This window comes from Corvus hawaiiensis, chromosome 7 (assembly GCF_020740725.1).
Source record: "Corvus hawaiiensis isolate bCorHaw1 chromosome 7, bCorHaw1.pri.cur, whole genome shotgun sequence".
NCBI lineage: Eukaryota > Metazoa > Chordata > Aves > Passeriformes > Corvidae > Corvus > Corvus hawaiiensis.
Window position 1 is genome coordinate 28446989 of NC_063219.1, and position 20317 is coordinate 28467305.

The following is a 20317-nucleotide window of genomic DNA, read 5'->3' on the forward strand; positions in this document are numbered from 1 at the left end:
GTGAAAAAAATAATGATTTTTGAATATTTATCATATGGATGCAAAAAAGGGGAAAAAAAATACAGCTATGTCCAGTATGCAACTAATTATTATGCTTAATCTGCAGAAAGTGACATTTAAGGTAAATGTTGTTGGCTTTTTTCTTATGATAAAGTAGTCCAGTATTTTAAACAAACTGCTATTATAATACCACAATCTTAACTGCATTTTTTAAAATTGCATGCCAAAAATTATGCATGTGTAACTGATCTTGGCTTTGGGCCATGGAATGACCTCTTCTAACTCTTTGTAGACCCTTTATTTTCTTTTGATTCTTGGCTATCAAGTTATTTACAATAAACTTAGCTCCTTCTGTAAAAGTTCCAAGATCAGGCCCTAAATCTGTCATGGTGTTGATAATCATGACGATCAAAAGTGTAACACTTGTAAAACTGGAATGTGAAATCCCTTACCTCACAAAATGTCAGTGAGAATCTCCTTAAAAATGACCTTGTGATACGATCCTGACAAATCCCAGCTGTATCTGAAATGGAAAGGTTATTTGACAGTGAACTTTATTTTAGTGTGGTGACTTCCGGCTGTTTGTAACAAAAATAAAGTGAATGGTACAGTCAAAACACCATAATGTCCTACAAGACCAAAACCGGAGTCATATTTCATTTACTATTGCTTGTTTCAAATATATTTTAGTTTATTGCTTTATGGTTTTTGAATGCTGAAGTTCATAAATCATGGTAAGGTCAGCTGCATTCTCTTAAGTATATAAATAATCTGTAAAATGTACTTCTTGTTAGGCTAACCTTGCCCAAAGAGAAAATCATCTTTGACTACATTATTTTTAATTTAGAACAAACTCTGAGTGCACACTATGTATATATACCTCTTCTTACAAGTTATCTGAGCCTAGACTAGCTCTGGCTGCTCAACTCTGCACATACAAAAAACTGTGTATTTTGGGAACAAACAGGACATCACAGCATTCTAGATAATACAATCGAATTGGGGGTTTTTCTGTTTCCCCAAGCATTCTTCTGTTTCCCCAAGCTTTCTTCTGTTCTTCCCAATCTTACACTAGCATTCATTTGGATTGAAAATTGGTTTTTAAAAGTAGAATAAAAAAAGTTAGAGTGGCTTTGGATTGATGGAGTACGTTAATAAAAATTTATGCATCTGGTCACCTTCACTGAACCCTTGCTTTGTGCTGCACAGGTGCTATAAGGGACTGGCCAAGTGTAACTAAGAATTCCTTCAGAGGGACAAAACCTCCCCGCTGCTTTAGCCTGTTCTTATGCTACTGGCACAGCCACAGTGCAGGAGATGAGGCAGGACCACTACCTTTTCTCCAGTGACCCTAATTTCTTTGTGGTTATCACTGGCAGCCGTTCCTATCTCAGTCTTTGTAAACTGAGACTGGGGTAAAAGCTGTGAATCAAGTACCTGTCCTGCCATAGTCCCTCAACAGCATTCAGATGTCAGCATTCTCTGCTTCAGATTTCTTGTATTTTTCAAGATTGCAAATTACATCACTAAATCTGCAGACTGACTTCTTAGGTAGCACTGATTCCCTTCCAATGTGAACACTATCAAAGAAGAACCAGGTGTGAAAATGGTGGAAAAAGAGCTAAATATCTGGGATTTACATCTTTCCCATCACCAGTTTCTGGAACTCACTTCAGCTAATTTCTATTTAGAACTGCTCAGAAGGGAAGCATGAGTTCTAATCTTTGCAAAGAAAAAATATTTACTGTTCAGTCATCCCACCACACTTACTGTTTATGACTCTGGCAGTGACACACAGTGCCCTGTTACATTCTTAGCGGGTTAGAAACTAAAGATCTGCATGAAAAATACTGTTCCCATCTCCAGGAATTTGCAGTTTAAAACATGTTATGGCAGGATAAAGCAACAGCTGGAGACAAATTTTTCCATCTCTACTGCAATTTTACTTGTTTAGAAAGTGAAAGCACATAGAATAAAATAAATGCAATATAAATGACAATGAAAAGGAATTTTCTCCCCTAAATTGTTCTATAGAATTTTTCTTCCTAAAGTACTGAAGCAAAAAATATATCTGTAACCATGGAGATTATACTAGGCAACATGCATAATAATTCAAAATGTGGCATCACACAAATGTTCTTTGTCATGAGTGGATTACTACAAAGAAGGAGATTTCCCTTAAACAATTTTCAGAAGCAGGGTAGATGTGGTTCATTTCTCGACCCTCTTTTCTGCAAGGGGAAAGGGGAAGTGTCAGCACTGTGATATGTGCAGGAGAGTTGTATTGTGTTCAGCTTGAAAAGACTCAGCTTCCCAGGTACTTGGTAGTTTTTAATCATAGACACAATTTGCTGAAAATGTTTGTCTTCTGTGAATCGTCACATCAGAGCAATGAATCCACCACACTGCCTGCGTGGCATGAAAGATGGCTGTGGCGACACAGTTACAGGGTAAATAGTAAACAGTTCTAATTAATTTTTGCTTGGGTCTTCTTGGGTTTGTTCATTTGTTTTTAGAACTACAAACAAATGTACAAAATCTATATTAAAAACCATTCTTGTTTAATCCTAGAAATACCACGAATTGGCTAATTTGTTACCTATAAAACAGGATTCTTTCTCATTTGGCAATATTTTTTTCTCTGCTTATTCTTTCTCTGTGTGGATGGCATCAAATAGCAAATAGCTCTCAGTCTGCCAGCTTCTAGTGCAGGATGAATATTGATGCAGTTCTGATACAATCTATAAGGCAGAGGGAAAGAATTGCTGCAATCAGGACCTTTCATAATACCTTAATTTCATAATTTCACTTTTTCCTCCTACTGAGTTAACTAAAATCTGGTGGTTTGCAGTTTGAGTTAGGAAGAGAAAATGATGATGATGCAAGGATGATGTAAATCCTGTTTACTTACAAAAAACATAGAAAATGTTGTTTCCTTGAGAAGAGGAAAAATTCAGAAGATACTTCCTTTTTATGCAGTCCTGAAGTACTCAGCTGTTTCTCAGAGCCACACAACTACTTCTTTTTTCTGCCTCTGCAACTTCTTTTTTCTAGTCCCTGGCATTTTTTCCCAACCCTGAAATTACAGATTTTAGTAAATCTCTTTCAAATTCCTCCTCCATGTTATTTAGCTTTGGCAATAGGCCATTGTTTCACCTATCACTTTTTTAAGGATGAAATTTTTTTTGCATTTATTTTAAGTGACAGGCCTTTTTTATGCTCTCCAACTTGAAAATGCAATTTCATGCAGACATCCGCAGATAGAGCTAGAATGTAATTAATTCTTTCCCTTTCTCTTCTGCAGGAGGCCACATAGAAGCCCAGTGTGAAAGCAGGAATTAATACAGTTATTTAATGTATTACTTTAGTCCCACAGGAGCTGAACCCCCGGAGATCAGTGGTAATCATAATTTCCATCGTTTCCCAAAGTGGGTGTTATCATGCAAAGCATGTTTTTCTCAAAGGAATAATTTTATCCAACATATTCACTCTTAAATTTAGTGTGTGGAATTCAAATAGGTCAACATTGAAACCTAGAAAAATTAAGCAAATTAAAGCAATGAGAAAATGTATGTTTTCTTTCGTAACTGGCAAGATAGCTGTGCCTGACCGTGTGATTAATAACATTAGAAATGGCCAGAGAGAATTTGGATTTGGGAACTGATAAAGACTTGAAGAAATAATCACAGTAAATACAGCAATAGCTATTATTTTCTTTTCCTGAGCAGTGAAAACTGCTCTGTGCTGCACACACGTGACAGTATTGCAACTCAATGGTTTAATAAAGCACTCAGCACTCCCAACCCTTATAAGTCAAATCAGGGACACTTCCATTCCTTTGCATTCTGACTTCAGACTTAATTTCTGCATCCATTGGTAGAATTTGCACTAAAATATGTGATGTATTTAAGACAGAGCCCTTCCTAACTTCTTTTCTTCCCCCTGCACTCAGCGCTGGTTAAGGTCACACCTCAAACCTTGTGTCCCCTTCTGTCCGCAGTTCAGGGAGGACATTGAGGTGCTGGAGTGAACCCAGAGAAGGGCAGCAAGACCGGTGAAGGGTCTGGGGCACAGGTCTGATGAGGAGCGGCTGTGGGAGCTGGGGGTGTTTAGCCTGGAGAAAAGGAGGCTCGGGGGAGACCTTAGCACCCTCTACAACTCCCTGAAAGGAGGGTGTAGCCGGGTGCGCGTCGGCCTCTTCTCCCAGGCAGCCAGAGACAGGATGAGGAGGACAAAGCCTCAAGTGCGCCAGGTGAGGTTTGGGTGGGACATCAGGAGGAAATTCTTTACCGAAAGGGTGATTAGACATTGGAATGGGCTGCCCAGGGAGGCGGTGAACTCACCGTCTCTGGAGGTGTTTAAATAGAGACTGAACGTGGTACTCAGTGCCGTGGTCTAATTGACATTGTGGTGTTTAGTCATTGACTGGAGTCGATACTCTCAGAGGTCTTTTCCAACCTAAATGATTCTGTGATTCCTTTGGGTCAAACCGAGCCTGCGGGACTCTCCACAGAGCCCGGGGGGCACAGCCGGAGGCGGCAATGGGGCGAGCAGCCTCTCCCTGCAGCTCTCGGCTGCCGCGTTCCCGAGACCGGCCCCTCACGCCGGGGGGCTCAGCCACTCACACGGCGGGACCCGCCCCTCACGGCCCGCCCCCAATCTGATTGGCCCGTGAGCGCCACGTGACCGGCGGGCGGGCGCGCGCTCGAGGGGAGCCGGGCCCGGCGGGAGCGGCGCCGGCGAGGGCGGAAGTGCGCGGCGGGGGCGCGCGGGCGGCGGCGGCGCCCCCTCAATGAGAGCCGGGGCGCGGCGGGGCCGGGGGGCGCAGCCGAGACGGGAGCCGGGCTGGAGCCGCCGCGCGGAGCCGGGCCTTAGCCCCCAGGTGAGAGCAAGCAGCCACCCTGGGATCTCCCCGCCCCAGTCTCGGGCTTGTGGGGGGCTCGGCCGTCCCGGCCTCGCGCCCTCGCTGAGGGCAGGCGGGAGTCTCCGGGTCCTGGCCGCAGCCTGGGGATGTGGCTGAGCCCCCCGGTCCCCGTGCTCTGCGGAGAGGGAGGGAAGGAAGGTGTCACCGGGGGTGCGGGGCAGCCCCTCCCTCCCGGGTGCGTGGGGCGAGGAGAGCCTGGCGGCTTTTGCCCGGGGGTTCCTCGGCCGTGGGAGAGCACCGGGAGTGGGCGAGGGGAGAGCGGGGGCAGCCGGTGACCGTCGGGCCTGCGCGGGAGCCGCAGTGGGAGGCGAGAGGCCCCGCTCGTGGATTCGACCGCTCCTGCGGCTCCCAGTGGCGCTGGGCTGAGGTGGAGCTGGGGACCGCTGTGGCTCCTGTCTACAAGTGGGACCTGGGGGAGGGAAAGGGCGAGGAGGAGCTGGCCTTGAGCGTTCCTCTGGCGGATTCCTCCCGTACAGGCTGCCCTGCCGTCGCTTGGTGCCCTCGGATAAGCGATAACGTTTCGTCTGCGCGAGATAAACAGAGGGTTTGGGATGCTGTCGGTCTCAGCTGAGCCAGAAGTTCCTGGGGGATCTCGTTTTATCTGGGTAGAGAGAGAACTCTCTGTGCCCACCTTTATCCTCCCTGCAGCCTTACTGGTGGAGGTGTTGTAGAAAGAGAAGGGTGGTGCCTGAGCGTGACCTTACCTGGAGAAGGGCAGAGAGAGAGGTGAGGCAAAGCAGCCCAGTCATGTTTCCTGAACAGCTGGTGGAGGCCTAAGTCGGTCGTTCTGCTGGAGCCCTGTTGAATCGATTCTGTTCTGAGAACAGGAGACTTAGCCTTGTCTGTGTCTGGGTATTTTCATGGTGGAAGGGAACAAGGAGACCGCACCTGTACAAGGAGCAACCTTGTAATTTTCAAAGCTAAAGTGTGCAGGCTGAGTAGTTTTGGGTGTTGCCTTTTTTTTTTTTTTTTTTTTAAACTGTTCTAACATTACTTCCCTAGTTCCAAGATCCTTGTTTCTCTTCTGCGGGACAGGGAAGTGCTTGTCTGTTTTCATCCTCAGAGGTACATGATTTTCAGAAAAAGCTGTCTTTTTTTTTTTTTAATGTCTTAAATACTCCCTGTCCAATTAAGGTTGTCAAAGTGAGAGTAGGAACTAACAACTGGGAGCCAGACTTGTGGTTCTTGGAAGTGATTTGCTTGAAGGCTGAAAATAATTTGATTACAGAGAATTTATTAGCAACAGCTCAATCGTACTTGAAATAGCATCTTTGCACTTATTCATGTATAGCAGACTTGCTAGAATAATTTTAACTACTTGGATTTTTGCTTATGATCAGATGATGGTAACTTACCATGCTGAAATATTTTGTATTTTTTTTCTCTAATAAATATTTCATTTAGGAATAGAATAACCTTCAGACTAGTCCTGTAAACAAGTTTCCTGTGTTAGACTTTTAGGAGTAAATTGTTTATTTTCACTTCTTTTGGAGTAAGCCAACTTGATTCTGTTTTGCATGCCTGGAAGAAAGTGAAGCTGACCTATTTTTGCTAGTGTTATGTATATACTGCAGAGGAATTTCTAGTCTAAAGATTTAGCTGGAATGCTTTACAAAAGCTCTTAACTGAAAGCTTAATTTGACCGGACAATATCCTTTCTTGGCCATCCTTTAAAACTCTCAAACTTGTCTCTGTCAGTGCAGTGGTACTGGAAATCTGTGTAGAAGAGCAGTTGAGGCATTTTGATCAAATCAACTCAGTAATGATGGGACACTGCCTGGACAACTTAGATGTATACACTGAAATCCTGGATGGCTTATAGTTTCTGTGATCTAATGCCTCATTTGGGCTCTAAGGTTTTTCAGCTGCTTAATTGATTGAGCACCTACTGTTATTTGACCAAATGCTGGATAAAATTACTTGCTTCTCTAGGAAGTGTTGGGGTCCGAGCTTCACATGGAACAAAACTGTCCTGTGAACAGAGCAAAAGTGGCCATGTGAAACAGCAGAACAATCCCTAGCATCACGATTTGGGAATCTGGTTCACAGTTTGTTCTTGTCCTGTAAACCTGTTCACTTTCCATGCAGTGGATAATTGCACGTTAACTCAATCATTTCTTACTGACTAAATTCAAGCTCCATGTGACTGATTAAATGAATTGCTTTCTATTACACAACGAATTCATGGGAATTAATAGCCTCTCTGAGCTGGGGTACTGAAGGAGCCTGTTTCTCGTGGCAGCTGTGCAGGCCCTAAGCACTCATGGGAGTGCAAGTGCACAGTGGTATCAGGACAAACAGTGCCTGAGGTCAGTAGGTGTCTTGTGGCTGTTGCTGTAGCAAGCAGCTCGGGATGGGAGTAGTGGTCTCTGGGGGTTTGAGTGAAAGGCAGTTGCTGGGGAGACACAGAGTAGATAAATGTAGGTGCTTGCTGCTTTTCACTCCCTGTGTGCCTGACTTCAAGTGACTTTACATGATTGACTTAGGAGGGGTGCTGATCCTAATTATCAGCCAGGTTAGATAGCAATTTATATTCTCAAACTTATTCTGTCTTGAGTTGGAAGTTTATCTTACTGATAAAAAACTGTAGTTCTTTAGCCTTTCTTTCTTCATCCACCTTCCAGCCCCATGTCTCTGCTAACTGTTCTGCATCACTGTCAAGTAGTGGTGATAAGGTTCCATTGCTTGTTGCTTGCTATTGCTTGGAGCAGCAAGGTCAGCAGTCTTGGCTGTTTCACTCTCCTAGTGCTAACAGTCAATTTTGTGGCTTTTGTTGTATGATACAGTTGATGCTTGCCTCTTGATAAGAGGCTAAAGAACATGTATTTAAAAAGTCCTTGTTAATAGCTGCTAAGGAGCAATAATTTTGTTGGTAGCTCTTTTAGCCCTTTAAACAGGACTAACCAACTTTCCTTCATGCTTGCCCCAGAAATATCAAGTTGTCTTGTCATTTAAGCAAGATAAGTCTGTATAACTCATGGTTTATCTCTTCATGTTCTTCCAAATGCTGCTTTAATAGTAATATTAGAGGATCTGTTTTGTCTCTTGTGCTTGAGATGTGCAAATGTGTTTTTCAAGACCTGTCAAAATGAAAGTCATGGAGTTGTGTAATGTGAGAATGTTTTTTAGGCTGATGTGTAAGGAGCTACTTGAATCTTTATGGTAACAAAGTGCTTGCTTAGAACTTCAACTGTTTTCTGTGGAACCATGAGTCCATAGCCTTCCTTGCTGAAGTTGTTGACAAAGGAATAATGGTTGATTACATGAATATGAGACTTAATGGAAATGCAGTCCTGACTAGGAATCTTTGCTGGATCACAAGTCAAAGACCAAAAAAATCAGTTCTGGGATTATAAGCATTTGTTAAAGTCTTAATCCTGTCAGCTGTTACTTTGTGATTTAGTGTTGCTGTCAGTTGAAGCTTAGTGTGAAATGTTTTAGGCCACTAATAATGCAGTGAAACTGGAGTTTTTAATATATTCTTCTTAAATTTGGAATGTGTCAAAAATAATCTGAAGTCAAAGCATAGAACTGGAAAGCTGAAAACATGCAGAGTTAAGCAGATGCTGTGATTTCTCTGGTTTCTAGCTCTTTTGGTATATATTTTTACCTGTAGTGAAAGATTATTCTTCTGAAGGGTACTGGAGACCTAGACTTATCCCCTATTTTGGGCATGGTAGGTGGACATATTAAAGAATGTTTCCAATTTAGATTTAATGTGGATGACCTTTTTTTTTTTCCCAAGCTGCTGGTTTGAGTCACAGGTTTAACAGGGAAAAGAATCCCACTTTATAGACAAGAATATTATAGAATACTACATTACAGGATTATACTTAACTTGACAAAGCACTTTAAAAGATTATTTGTAGGAGCTACCTGAACTCTGGACTTCATGCTGCAGAACACAAACTAAAGTGGCTTTTTTTGTTTTTAAGTAGGTGTTGTATAAGGTTATTGCTATCCTGCTCCAGAGGATGCTGTCTTGGGCACCACTCTAAAGCAGACATTTAACAAGTGAAGTAGTTTTAGATCAAATTGCATGTCAGTTGCCTCAGCTTTCCAGAAAAGAGCTGGTTTTGCTAATTGGGGAAGCTGATCCCTGATTAAAATTAATTAATTGTAAAGTATATAGTAATCTGTGATACAGCCTTTCCACTAAACTGCTGCTGCAGTAAGAAGCTCCTCTCCTTGATGGTACTCTTCTGCTATTTAGTGTTCTTGGCTTACTGTGAGATTTCATTTTGGGTAGGTAAGGAATTCTCATTAGTGTACTCACCAAGAAGTCTCACTGACTGACTTTTATGGCAGCTTTCTGCTTTTATCTACCATGTCATAAAATAGACTGGCCAAGAAATTTAAGGAAATGATGTTTCAAAAGACAGCACCAGTTTCAAGCACACATTCCTATCTCTCTTTCCACTTTATCGTGTTTCAAAACACAGTTTAGGAATCAATTTAATTTTTTAAACAATTCTGCAGGCATTGGAAATTTACTTTTGTCTTAGGAGGCAAACTAAATTTGAAGTAGGCTTTATTGGTTGAATCTGTTCTGAAGTTTTAATGGAAGGAAACTAATTTAAAAAAATATTAGGCAGACCAGTTGGTGGTGATACTGTGCATCTTTATCTTTATTTAGCTTGTAAAACAGGGATCAAGCAGTGTTCTTGTCCAACTCCTTTCCTTAAGTATTCACAACTGTCTTCTAATATCATCTAGTATAACAGGGGCAATAGCAGATCATGAACCTGTTACACTCTTGTAAATAAGTGTTAGACAAGGTTTTTAATTAAGTGTTAGTCATGATGGACTGGCTTTAAGTGTTCTAGCTCTGCTGTACTACTTGTGCAAGTTGAAAAATGGGCCTTCCCACAGATAAGATTTGTAGCAACTGCATTGCTGGGCACAGATGACTTAGAGTTGCTGAGGCTGGTAGACACTTGTGGAGACTGTCTAGTCCAGTCCTCCTGCAGACTGTGCTACTCCTGATCCATAAACTGGCTTATTATCATCTCTAGACAGAGCTTTGTCTGCTCCAGCCATCCACAGCAGCACTCTAACCATGAGAACTATCCAAGCTCATCTCTGTGATTCCAGTGAGGTTGTAACCCCTGTAGCTACACACAGACCCCCAATGTCTCCATCTCATTGCCTGTGCTGCATGCATTAGTGTATGGAGGCACCCTGTTGTGCTGATTTCCCAAGAAAGGCATGAAAGCCGTGAGATGAGCTCCTAGGTATCAGAATAATAGGGTTTTTTATTCTGGTAAAGTGCTCTGTGAAGATAGGAGATGTCTCCAGGAGAACCCAAGAATAAATGCGCGGTTTATGTTCTGCACTGGTTCTGTATGTTCATGTGACCTGTCATTTGCTAGGTCATAAAGAGAAGTGTTCTGAACTAAATGTGTCCTTATTCTCTGTGTTGAAGTCAAGTGGTTCTGAGTTAATAGTCTGCCACCTAAACCCAGAGTTACCAAGCGTGTTATACTGTGCCACTCTTCGTTCTACAGCACCCTGGAGGCTGTGTTGGAGAGAACACATTTGGCTGTGTTTTATAGTGGTGGGCAGAGCATTCTCCATGAGGGAGACCAAGGATAAGACTTCTCCCATAAGTAAAGTTTTCCACAGCTTTTTAGTATTCTTAACTCTAGGGATACTGAAATTTCATAAGACGCCCGTACTGGTGTAATAATCCAGTTCCCATTTGAAGATAGAAATACTGCTTTTGGCTTTGGTATGAAGTATATGAATACAGTAGTCTGGAAAACTGTCTGTTATTGAAAACATATGCTCCTAGTCCAGTGGAAAGGCAGCTTCTTGCATGTGCAGTTCACTCTACCTGATTGGGGGAACTGGAGTAAAGAAATCTATTTAAAGGTGACTTAGCACAGCAGCTACATTATGGGTACTAAATGTCACCATTGTTTCTTTTCGTGTTGTAATGTAAATGCATTGATTGAAAGATGGAGGGAAAGGTTCAGTGCTTGGCAGTTGTGTGATGTTGCCTGATTGAGGAAGCTTAGTGACTCACGGTACACATCTGTGAACCCCAATGAAGTGCTTAAAATAGTGGAAGTACTCTCATAGTCTATAGGAAGATGACTCCTGAGTGCCCCTAGGGAGCTGGGATTCTATGGTTAAGAGTGAAGTCAGGATGGGGGTTTATTACTTGCCTATCTGCATCAAATATGGTCTCAACAGTGGCTTACATTTCCCCAAACAGAGATGTGAGCATGAGACATTAACTTCAGTTTGCAAGCAAGGAATGTAATTGTATGGGCAGAGACAATTGCTTCTGCTGCTATTAGCTAAGCCAGACTAAATAATGTTTGGACTTCTGATTTATCCCAGACATCCAGTTCACTAGGGAAGCATGATCTAGTGAGATACATCCTTTGGGGGAGCAGTGGTAGCAGCTTGTGGCCTGTCTGCAGTGTCTGGTGGCATGTTTGTGACACCAATGACTCGGTCTGACTGCCTCAGGACTGGGTAACAGTGGTGAGAGCTCCTGCAACTCTGTAGCACACTTCTGGTTGAATTGGCATTTGGTGGAATTTGCAAAATCAGTGGTAGTGGCAATTTTCTTGTGGATTATATAGTTGCAGTTTTTTCACTGAAGTAACTGAAACCATGTTGTAACCTGGTACTAAGGTAAGATTTTGGTTATTTTGAGCTCTCCTGTGCCCCTTAAGACACTGATTGTGTGATCTGTTTGATTTGGCTGTTGTATTTGTTAGGCCCCTGGAGATCCAGGTAAAAAATGGTATGAGGTTATCTGAGGCATGTCACTGTCTCTTAGTGGTTTGGTGGACTTTATGTATGCTGTGTATCAAAGATGAACATGTTTCTGCATGGATGAGCTTTCAAAGGAAATACAGGTGAAATACAGGTGAAATACACTTTGCAAGTCAATGGGAGTGAGGCCGTTGAACAAGTCTGTTGCCTGAGTGTCACTTTTCTGGTATGAGCCAAATTAACTAGTGTGAACAGTGGTGTTGTAATTCACCCTAAGTAATTGGGCAACTAGACTGTTATCACCACAGTGACAAACTCTTAGTAATACTCTTAGTATTACTAAATAATAAACTCTTAGTAATTAGCATAGTAATACTGATTAATGGTATCAACTCAGTCTTTGTGCTTGTAGAAGATTTCTATTAGGTTTTCTAGCAAGATCTTGCAAGGTAAAAGCAATGTGTCTTCTGTGTCTGCAATATGTCTTCTGGGTGTTAATATTAGACTTGGAGGCTTTCTGAAAGTACTTGGAGATCTCTGGCTAGATGTCTCCCTACAGAAGAAGTGGTTTTAGCTGTAATGACACTACTGTCTTACTTTCACTTCAGGTAACACCATCTTGCTGAAATAAAGAGTATATTGCTGGTGCTACATACACTCTACTAGTTGATCTGCCCTGAGTAATACTGAAAATAATATGGAGGGTGGTTTCTTACTTTTTTTCCCCATAAAACTCTATGTAACTATGATGCTTGCATGCTATCTGTGCAACAAGGCAATTACAAGTGTACTGCCTATATGCAATGACAATCTCTTGATACTGTTGATACCTGCTGTTAAGAGTATTAGCTTTACAGCATGACCTTAAAACCTTATTTACTTAAACATAGATATATGTGATTTTTTCAGGGAGAGAGGGTGTACTCCTGTGCCTTAAAAGCACTGTTTAAGGGAAGTCCTTTTTCTTCTTCTCTTAGCTACTGCTCAGAAACAAGTTACTTGGCTGTATTTTTTTCCACTCTGATGAAATTCTAAAAATAAACAACCAACCGAAACCAAGCAAATAAACAAACAAACAACAACAACAAAAAAAACAACCAAACCAAAAAAAAAAACCCCAAAAAACCCAAACAAACAAAGTCAGATATTTAAGTTCCTTAGGAACAGCGATATATAGTTGCTTATATTTCACTTCAGCATAAGATCTGAGTTCAATTTTAAAGGGTTGCTTTAAAGTGTTGCTCTTCTGATGCTCCAACTGACCAGACTGATTCTTTCCTGTGACTAAACCTTTGAAGGTTGCAGCCTTGCTACAGACTTGGACAGGATTTAGTTCCATTTTTCCTTAGACACTGAGATTATTCTTAGCAAGATTACTGTCTTGAGATTACTGCTAATGTGTAAGGTAATGTCTGTCTATTTGTAATGAGTAATCTAGAATGGTCCTGTACTGAATGATGTGAGAGGGCATATATTTAAGAATTTCATGTAGTAAGTAAATGTAAATTAAACGCCATCAGATTTGCTTTCTGAGCTGCACTGATTCATCTCTGAAAATTTATAAGAAGAATTGGGCTGTACTTGGCAAGGAAGGAGAGGATTGTGGGGAATATGAGTATATACAGGTATTTTGTACTTAAAATGGATCACTGCTGTGGTGGTCCAGATTTGAACATAGCCTAAAAGGTGGAATTATCCAAGTCTAGCTATAACCTGTTGGAAAGAGCAGTGTGCTAGACTTGGTAGGTTGCGAGGACAATGATCAGTTAAAGGAGCAATGCACTTGTGTGTCTCCTGTTCTTCCTGTTCTACGTAACTGCAGGTGTCAAAAAATATTTTGTATACGACGTGCACTCTTCTAAAAATCACTTGATCTTATTAAACTTTATTAGGCTAAGTGAAGAGCTGGAGATGGCTTTGCATACGAATGTGTGGAATAGTGAAAAGTAAGATATGGTATAGAGACCAGGATCACTAGTAGGGATTCTTAATCCTAATTGGCTGGTATCCAGTGGTTGGATGTCTGATGCTATTGATACTGTTAGAATATTTTAGTGTGATATCTGGGTTGTCTTCATGCATGCAGAGAAGACTCCTGATCACAACTATATTAAAAATACTGCTTTTTATACTGCCTGTGATATTTTCTAGATGAGCAAGTCTTAGGGTCTTTCCTGCTGTAAAAGTTCATCTCACAGTCTGCAGTCTTTCTTATTATGGAAGTTAATACTCCAATCTGATTCATTTGAGGAAACACAACTGTGAATTGAAATGGTTCCTCAATCTGTGCCTAGTATTTCCCCAGCCTTGTAGGAGATGGAGAATACTAACGACCTGGCTTCAGGTTCTGGTTTAACCTTTAACTGCTGTAACATGGTGAACTTGCTAGTCCTGGTCTTGCTTCATGTGTCTGTTAGTTAGCAGTGTATATGTAGCTCCTGCCAGAGCACATTTGTGAGAGCCAGTGTCTGTAGGTGTACACACAATTCTGGGGGGTTTAGGCAGGATTTGTAACTAATAATAATTGACTGAAACTGGTGTCATGTAACATTCAGTTATAGTATAAGTTGTAACTTTCAGTGTATCAAGTAAATGTATTTATTCTGTGGTTTTTTCCTGTAACATTTAGGGATATGGCTGTTGCCACTTGGAACAAGGATCTAACCTATATAAAGAGGTTAGATCCCTTCATGTGTACAGAGTAACGTAGTTCCTTGCCTTCAATTCTTACTTTTCATCCTGATATTATAAAGTATTAAGTTTTCAAAATCCATTTTGAGGTTCCGGTCCAATGCCCTTATCTTTGCAACTGCATCTACTAGTAGATCTTAGGGAGAGAAAATGCCTGATTGCCAAAAGCAAATCTGAGGCTTGGGTTTCACTCCAGTGCTCAGCCCAGACACTGCAGCGGGGTGGTGGCTGCACCAGCCCCTTGTCTAAGGCGTGAATTGTGAACAGGGTCAGGGAACTGCCCTGCTTCTGCAGCAGTATAAGAAACTGCTTGGCTGCTGTAGTTCCACCTTCTTTGGCCTTAGTTGTACAAACTGTTTTTCTCCCTTCACATCAGCACTGAGGTGTGTGTGGCCTTGCAGATGTGACTGGCAGGCCCAGTGTGCTGATGGGCTGGAACTGCCAGGGGGAAGGGAGAGGGGACTGAGGGACAGGAGATGGTGATTTGTATCACTGGGTGATATAAATGGGGACTGTGAAACTGCCCCAATGTGCTCTGCAAGACATCTCAAGCTGAATGAATTCCTTGATCCAATTAAACATCGCCCAGAAAAATCTATAACCACAACTGAGAAGGTAGAAACATCCAGCATTACATGGGGAAGGATATGAGGCTATCCCAAGCAGGGATTTCTACCAAACACATTGTGATCTCTGTTTAGCTTGGAAACCACTAAATGGATATATGCCAAGAGGGGAGATATTGGCACAGCAAAAGAGGATAGAGTAGCATTTGTAATTTTTCAGCCTGCATATCCTAAAATTTTCAGTGGCATTAAATATGCCTCTTAATCTCAAATTGGTTTTTTTTTAAGTTGAATTACCAGTTGGAGCATTTACAGTCCATTGAAAGCTAATGGAATTTCAGTACTTAAATATTTTCTGGGTAACCTCAGAATGGCTGAGGAGCTCTTACAGTTCATAGTTCGGTGAGATTGTTAATTAGTTTTGTGATCCAGGGAATTTCTGTGACTGCATTCTTGTGGTTATATCACAGAACCAAACACTTCAAAGCCTCTAATTCATATTCTGATAAATGAGGATCACTAAAATACTGTTGCAAAACCTTGTTCTTTCTGTGTTTGCTTTTGATGACATCATATTTAAGTCTTTATAATAGGTTGAATAGCCAGATTTTCCTTTAAAAATAGGTGTCTGAAGGGTTTAACAAAGCTCCTCTGTCAAGCTATTGGGCTAAGGGTTTCTAGAATCCTGTTTTAAAATCCAAAGAATGGCTGCTTTCAGTGGCAGGATAGCAATGAAAAGAAATGTCCAAAGATATCAGCTGCACAGCAAGAGAACAAGAGCTGATCTCAGCAATTTTGAGCTTAGAGCTTTATTTCAGTTTTAAATCTCGAACTGAATGGCAGAACTAGCAGCAATTCCAATTAAAGCCTTTGGAGGGTCTCAGATTCTTTTATTACAGCAGCAGAATATTTATTGGAAAACAGGTAGACTTAGTGAAGCTTCTCTTTTTTTTCTTATGTACTTGGATGAACTGTAGCAAAGTTTCTTTCTTGTGAAGTGACGAGCTTTTTCCTTTAAGTGTTGTGCAGCTGTGGTGTCTTAATGCACATGAAGTAAAAAGGGAATGTGAAAGTGTGGTCTGGTTTGAAATACGTGTAGTTATTCAGTCATAGTCTTTGAATCTTGGTATTAGGTAAACCAGTCCTGTTTGTAAACTGTGTTCTGAGCAGTTTAACTATTTAGGTTGAGGAGAGGGTGGAGAAAAAGCAATTTTCTAAGTGTTTATAAACAATTGCCTTGAAGTGCTCAGTTTCAAGGGACCAGCCAAGAATGACACAACATTGTGCAGGGAGCCTTAGTTAACCTGCAGAAATTGTAATCTAAACAGATAAGACAAAGGAAGGCTGAAGTAGTTGGTGAGTTTAGGGTTAGATAACTTAAATGGGAGGTGGCATGGTTTGATTAGTCCTGTGGCCAAGTAGAGATCTTCAGAAGTCTAAATCAAAACAGCTGATTAGTAACTCCTATGGTTTGAGTTGTAGATTCTTGTGCTTCATGTAGGCAGCCTGTGGCTGGTGTAACCTTCCTTTCTTGATCTGAGGAGCATCTTTCACTAGCATCACAAAGCTCTTATTGTGCATAGGGCTGTGTGTTACCTATTACAGAATAAATGCAGAATTATCAAGTCAATGGCTTAATCCTTATCTTTTAAAACAGATGAAGCAGGTAATTACTTCTAATTTCTTAAAATGAAATACTGACAGAAAAAGTTTATTCTCTGTCATGGTAGGTCTGTCTAGCAGTTTATTTCAAAGCAGGATGAATGGTAACCAGAAGAAACCACCTCCCCTACCTCACTCCCCTACCTCACTCCCTCAAATAAACTTTCAGAAGGTTTGGAGTGTGGTTTTTGTTTTTTTTTTTTTACAGCTTAAAACACTTAGCATATGAAGTTCAACATGGTGTCATTAAACCTGAGGGTAAAATGACAGGTGGAAAATAAATAGATTGACTGACTGCTCAATGGATTGCCTCTTGTCCTGTCAGAGGAGGGTAAATCTTGCTGGAAGGTAAACTGTGCCCAAACAACAAGTAAAGAGCAATAGGGGAGAGGAGGCATCTTACCCCACAGCATTAGGTGTCTTGTCTGGACACTTACTCAGAGTGAGCTCTTCAGCAGATGCACTAAGACCCATTGCCTCAAGTCTATGTCCCATAAAATGAAGGGAGTTGAGTAATGTTTTAAAGCAACTGCAGTTGTCACAGGTTCTTCTAGAAACTGCTGCTTTTTTGAGAAGTGGTTGGATTTCCCAAGACTTGTTTTTCTGTGAAAAGATGAGTTAATGTGCCTTGACTGCCTCAAGGATGCTTAATGTATAGAATAGGAAGAAAATTCCTTGCCTACTCAGAGATAACAGAGGAGAGAGCTTCCACTTGTGTTAATAGATTTCTTTTAATTTTTTTTAACCTCAAGGAACTGTTAGATGTGAGCTTTGAACCATGTTGTGTAAACTGTTTCTTGGCCTGCAGAGGTGGAGATAAAAATAAACAAACAGTTGGCTCCAATGCCTTTCTTGTTTTATTACAATATTCCTATTATAATCTCACTGTGCCCCTTTCTGAACCAGTGATGTGCTGTTAACCTGTTGTTCTGTAAGCACTGGTACTTCTGCACTGATACTGACTGTGTTAATCCTATGTCACACTGCTTCAGCCTTGCCTTGTCCTCTGTTCTTGCCTCTGCACTGTCTGGCTGTTCTGGGCTGGGGGGGGGGGGGACACTCCCTCTGGTGCCAACAAAGAAGAGATGCTTTGTGTGAAGCTTCTGGGACCTCACTGAGTACACGCTGCTCAGGGGCTGTGTTGTGAGCGTACTGCTGCATTCATGGGGTTCATGTAGTCCTGATCCTCTGAAATATTCAAGTGGCACTTGGAACAGCTCTGCAGGGAAGATCAAGTACCTTGGCCATGAAGAGCTTTAGATGCAATCAAACCCATTTTGTATGCTATTGGGTGGGTTTTGTTTAATATTATACTCTGATTGCGAATGAGGTAATACTGTAAGGCTGACCTTGCAGTTTCTACAGGCCATTGTTGGGGTGGAATAGAGAAGGAAGGATTTAAATATTCTCTCCACTCTACCTCTATGATGAACTGTTTCAAGTTTGTCAGTATTTTTCCTAAAAGACAGCAATTAATTTACCATGACCATGTGAAGATGAAGTATTTGTGTTGACAGGACAGAGAAATCTTTTCTCTTGGCTATTAGTAAATTATGCCTTTATTGCTGTTGCATAGCACAGTGGACTTAGTGCTGCTGCCTATTACATATTCCTAAGTTTGTGATTCCAGAAAAACGTGTAGCTTGAAAGCTTTGTGTTAGATAACACAACAGTTACAACAATGTTAGGATACCTGATAAAAGAACAGTCACAGGTTAAAACCAGTCACAATTATACTGAAAAGTAGCTAAGGGTCACACTCCAGAAAACAGCTTATTTCCTACTGTGAATGCCAGACTACTCTTGAACTAGGACAAAACAGCATTCTCTACAATTTACGAGCAAGCTGTGTTACTTCTGGAACACTTAAAGTCCCTGAACTATCTCATTGTGTGGCCAATCTGTAGCTCTTGTTCCTTGGGTGTTTATGTCCAAGCAAGCTGAATTCTAGTTTACCGTCTGTAGACCATGTGGACAATAGGCAAAGCAACAACTTCTGGAGTTCAGATGCTACCTTATGACAGCTGGTGAGGGGTCAGTAGGTCTGACCGAGGAAGCTGTGACTGGTCCGCAGAGATGGTCCCGTGGAGGATCGCCTTCCCGAGGCCTGGTGTCTTCCCTCAGCTGCTAGCTGGAGGGCCCGTGCAGAAGCTGTCAGCTCTTTAGTGATTGTCAGCTCATGATTTCAGCTCAGCTCTGCAGGGCAGCCTCCAGGTCAGAGCAGGGAGAGAGACGAGAGGCCCGTGTAGCTGTTCCGCATGAAGGTAGCTTTATTGGTCTGTACTCCGGTGAAGGGGAGGCCAGGGATGGGCTCTCTCTGCCCTCGCAGGGGCAGGGGGCTAGCTTTGTCGGGATACAGGGGGTGGGTGTCAGAGGGTAAAGGCCAATGGGTTACAAAAGATCTGCATAGGGTCTCCCAGAGGATTCTGCATCTGTCGTCTTCTCGCCGTAACTGAAAAGTAGTTGCCTTCCCAGGGGGGTCCTGCTGGGACATTGCTCAATCTCCTTATCTCAGCAGACATCCCTCCAAGGCAGTGGCTGGGCATACCCTACACTGCCTGTTGTGTTTTTTCACATTTCCTTGGCAGGGAACTGTTCCCTTCTTCTCTTGCCTCTCTGGTGACTAAGAGTTAAAAATCAGTCTTGTGATTCTCTTCTGGTTTAGAATGTCTGTGGCAATTCAATGGCTAAATTCACTGTCCCCAACAAATGTGTGTTTGTGCTGTACTGGGAGAACCTATGGAGAAGTAGGAATTGTCACACCCCATTTCTGTACTAAGGAGTGTCCTGGATGGGGGAGCTGATGTATAACATAATAGAGAAGATTACCAGAGGAAAATATCTGTCTTCACTTACCAGTGTTTATCCCAGAATGAGTACTTAAACATGATTAATTTGCATTGCTGTACTAAATGTATGTAGCAAACAGGTGTGAGTAAAAAACTCTGCATGGAAAAATACTGCTGCTCAGATGTTTGAAAATGCTGTCCTGAGGGCACTTCTTGATTGTTGGCATGTTTGTTCTTGTATGCACGAGTCAATGAGAACTTAGTTTGATTTGTTGCTTTTCAGAACATCAAGTCATGACAAGGGGAAAAAAAAGTAGTCACTATCAGTGTACTCTGAGGGCAGTTGTCCAGACTGGTCATGTCAGTCTCAAAATGCAAGGCACATAAACTGGATTGCTTGGAGCAAACTGCTTTCAGGGAGAGGTTTGGACAGGACTGCATCCAAAGGTCCCTTTCCAGGCTAAATAATCCTATGGCATGTTTGTAGGCTGATGATCCCTTAGTCTCTTGTTAATTTTGTTTAGGGCAGCTGGTTGTCCTGAAGCTTTTTCCAAGTAACTTCTACTGTTGGCCTTGTGTTTCCATACAGTAGCACTTGATGATGTGGCAGTTGCAGTGGTTTAGTACAGTAATTGTGTGCAGGCAAATTTGAGACTCCTGGAAGGCCCATTGCTCCTGTGCTTCTGGAATAAAGAGTGCTGCTATAAATCAAGGCTGATACAGCCACTTCCTATAGCAGTGTTTTCTGAATGGTCTACTGGCCTCCTTACAGCTCTCTGCCAGGATATGAACAACTGGGGTCCTTTGTGGTGCTCTGAGGACACAAGAGTTGGTATCCTGCCATCTCCCATATACATGTCATATGTCTGAAATATTCATATTTGGGTTTTTTTCTGTGCGGGAATCCTGGCTGGTGACACATCTTTGTTTCACGTACTTCTGCTTTTATCCTC

The 20317-nt window shown here is 41.9% G+C and overlaps 1 protein-coding gene across 2 annotated transcripts in view; it reads left to right on the forward strand.

The window, feature by feature from the left end:
* RALB (RAS like proto-oncogene B) overlaps positions 1 to 20317 on the forward strand; it is a 46536-nt gene that overhangs the window by 16922 nt on the left and 9297 nt on the right. Inside the window, exon 1 of one of the 2 annotated variants that reach the window (XM_048310006.1) lies at positions 4777 to 4882. The exons of the other annotated variant lie outside the window; for it this stretch is intronic. The gene's annotated coding sequence lies outside the window, so the exon portion shown is untranslated. Of the gene's footprint in view, positions 1 to 4776; positions 4883 to 20317 lie in introns of those variants that run through there. 2 annotated transcript variants of the gene reach the window in all.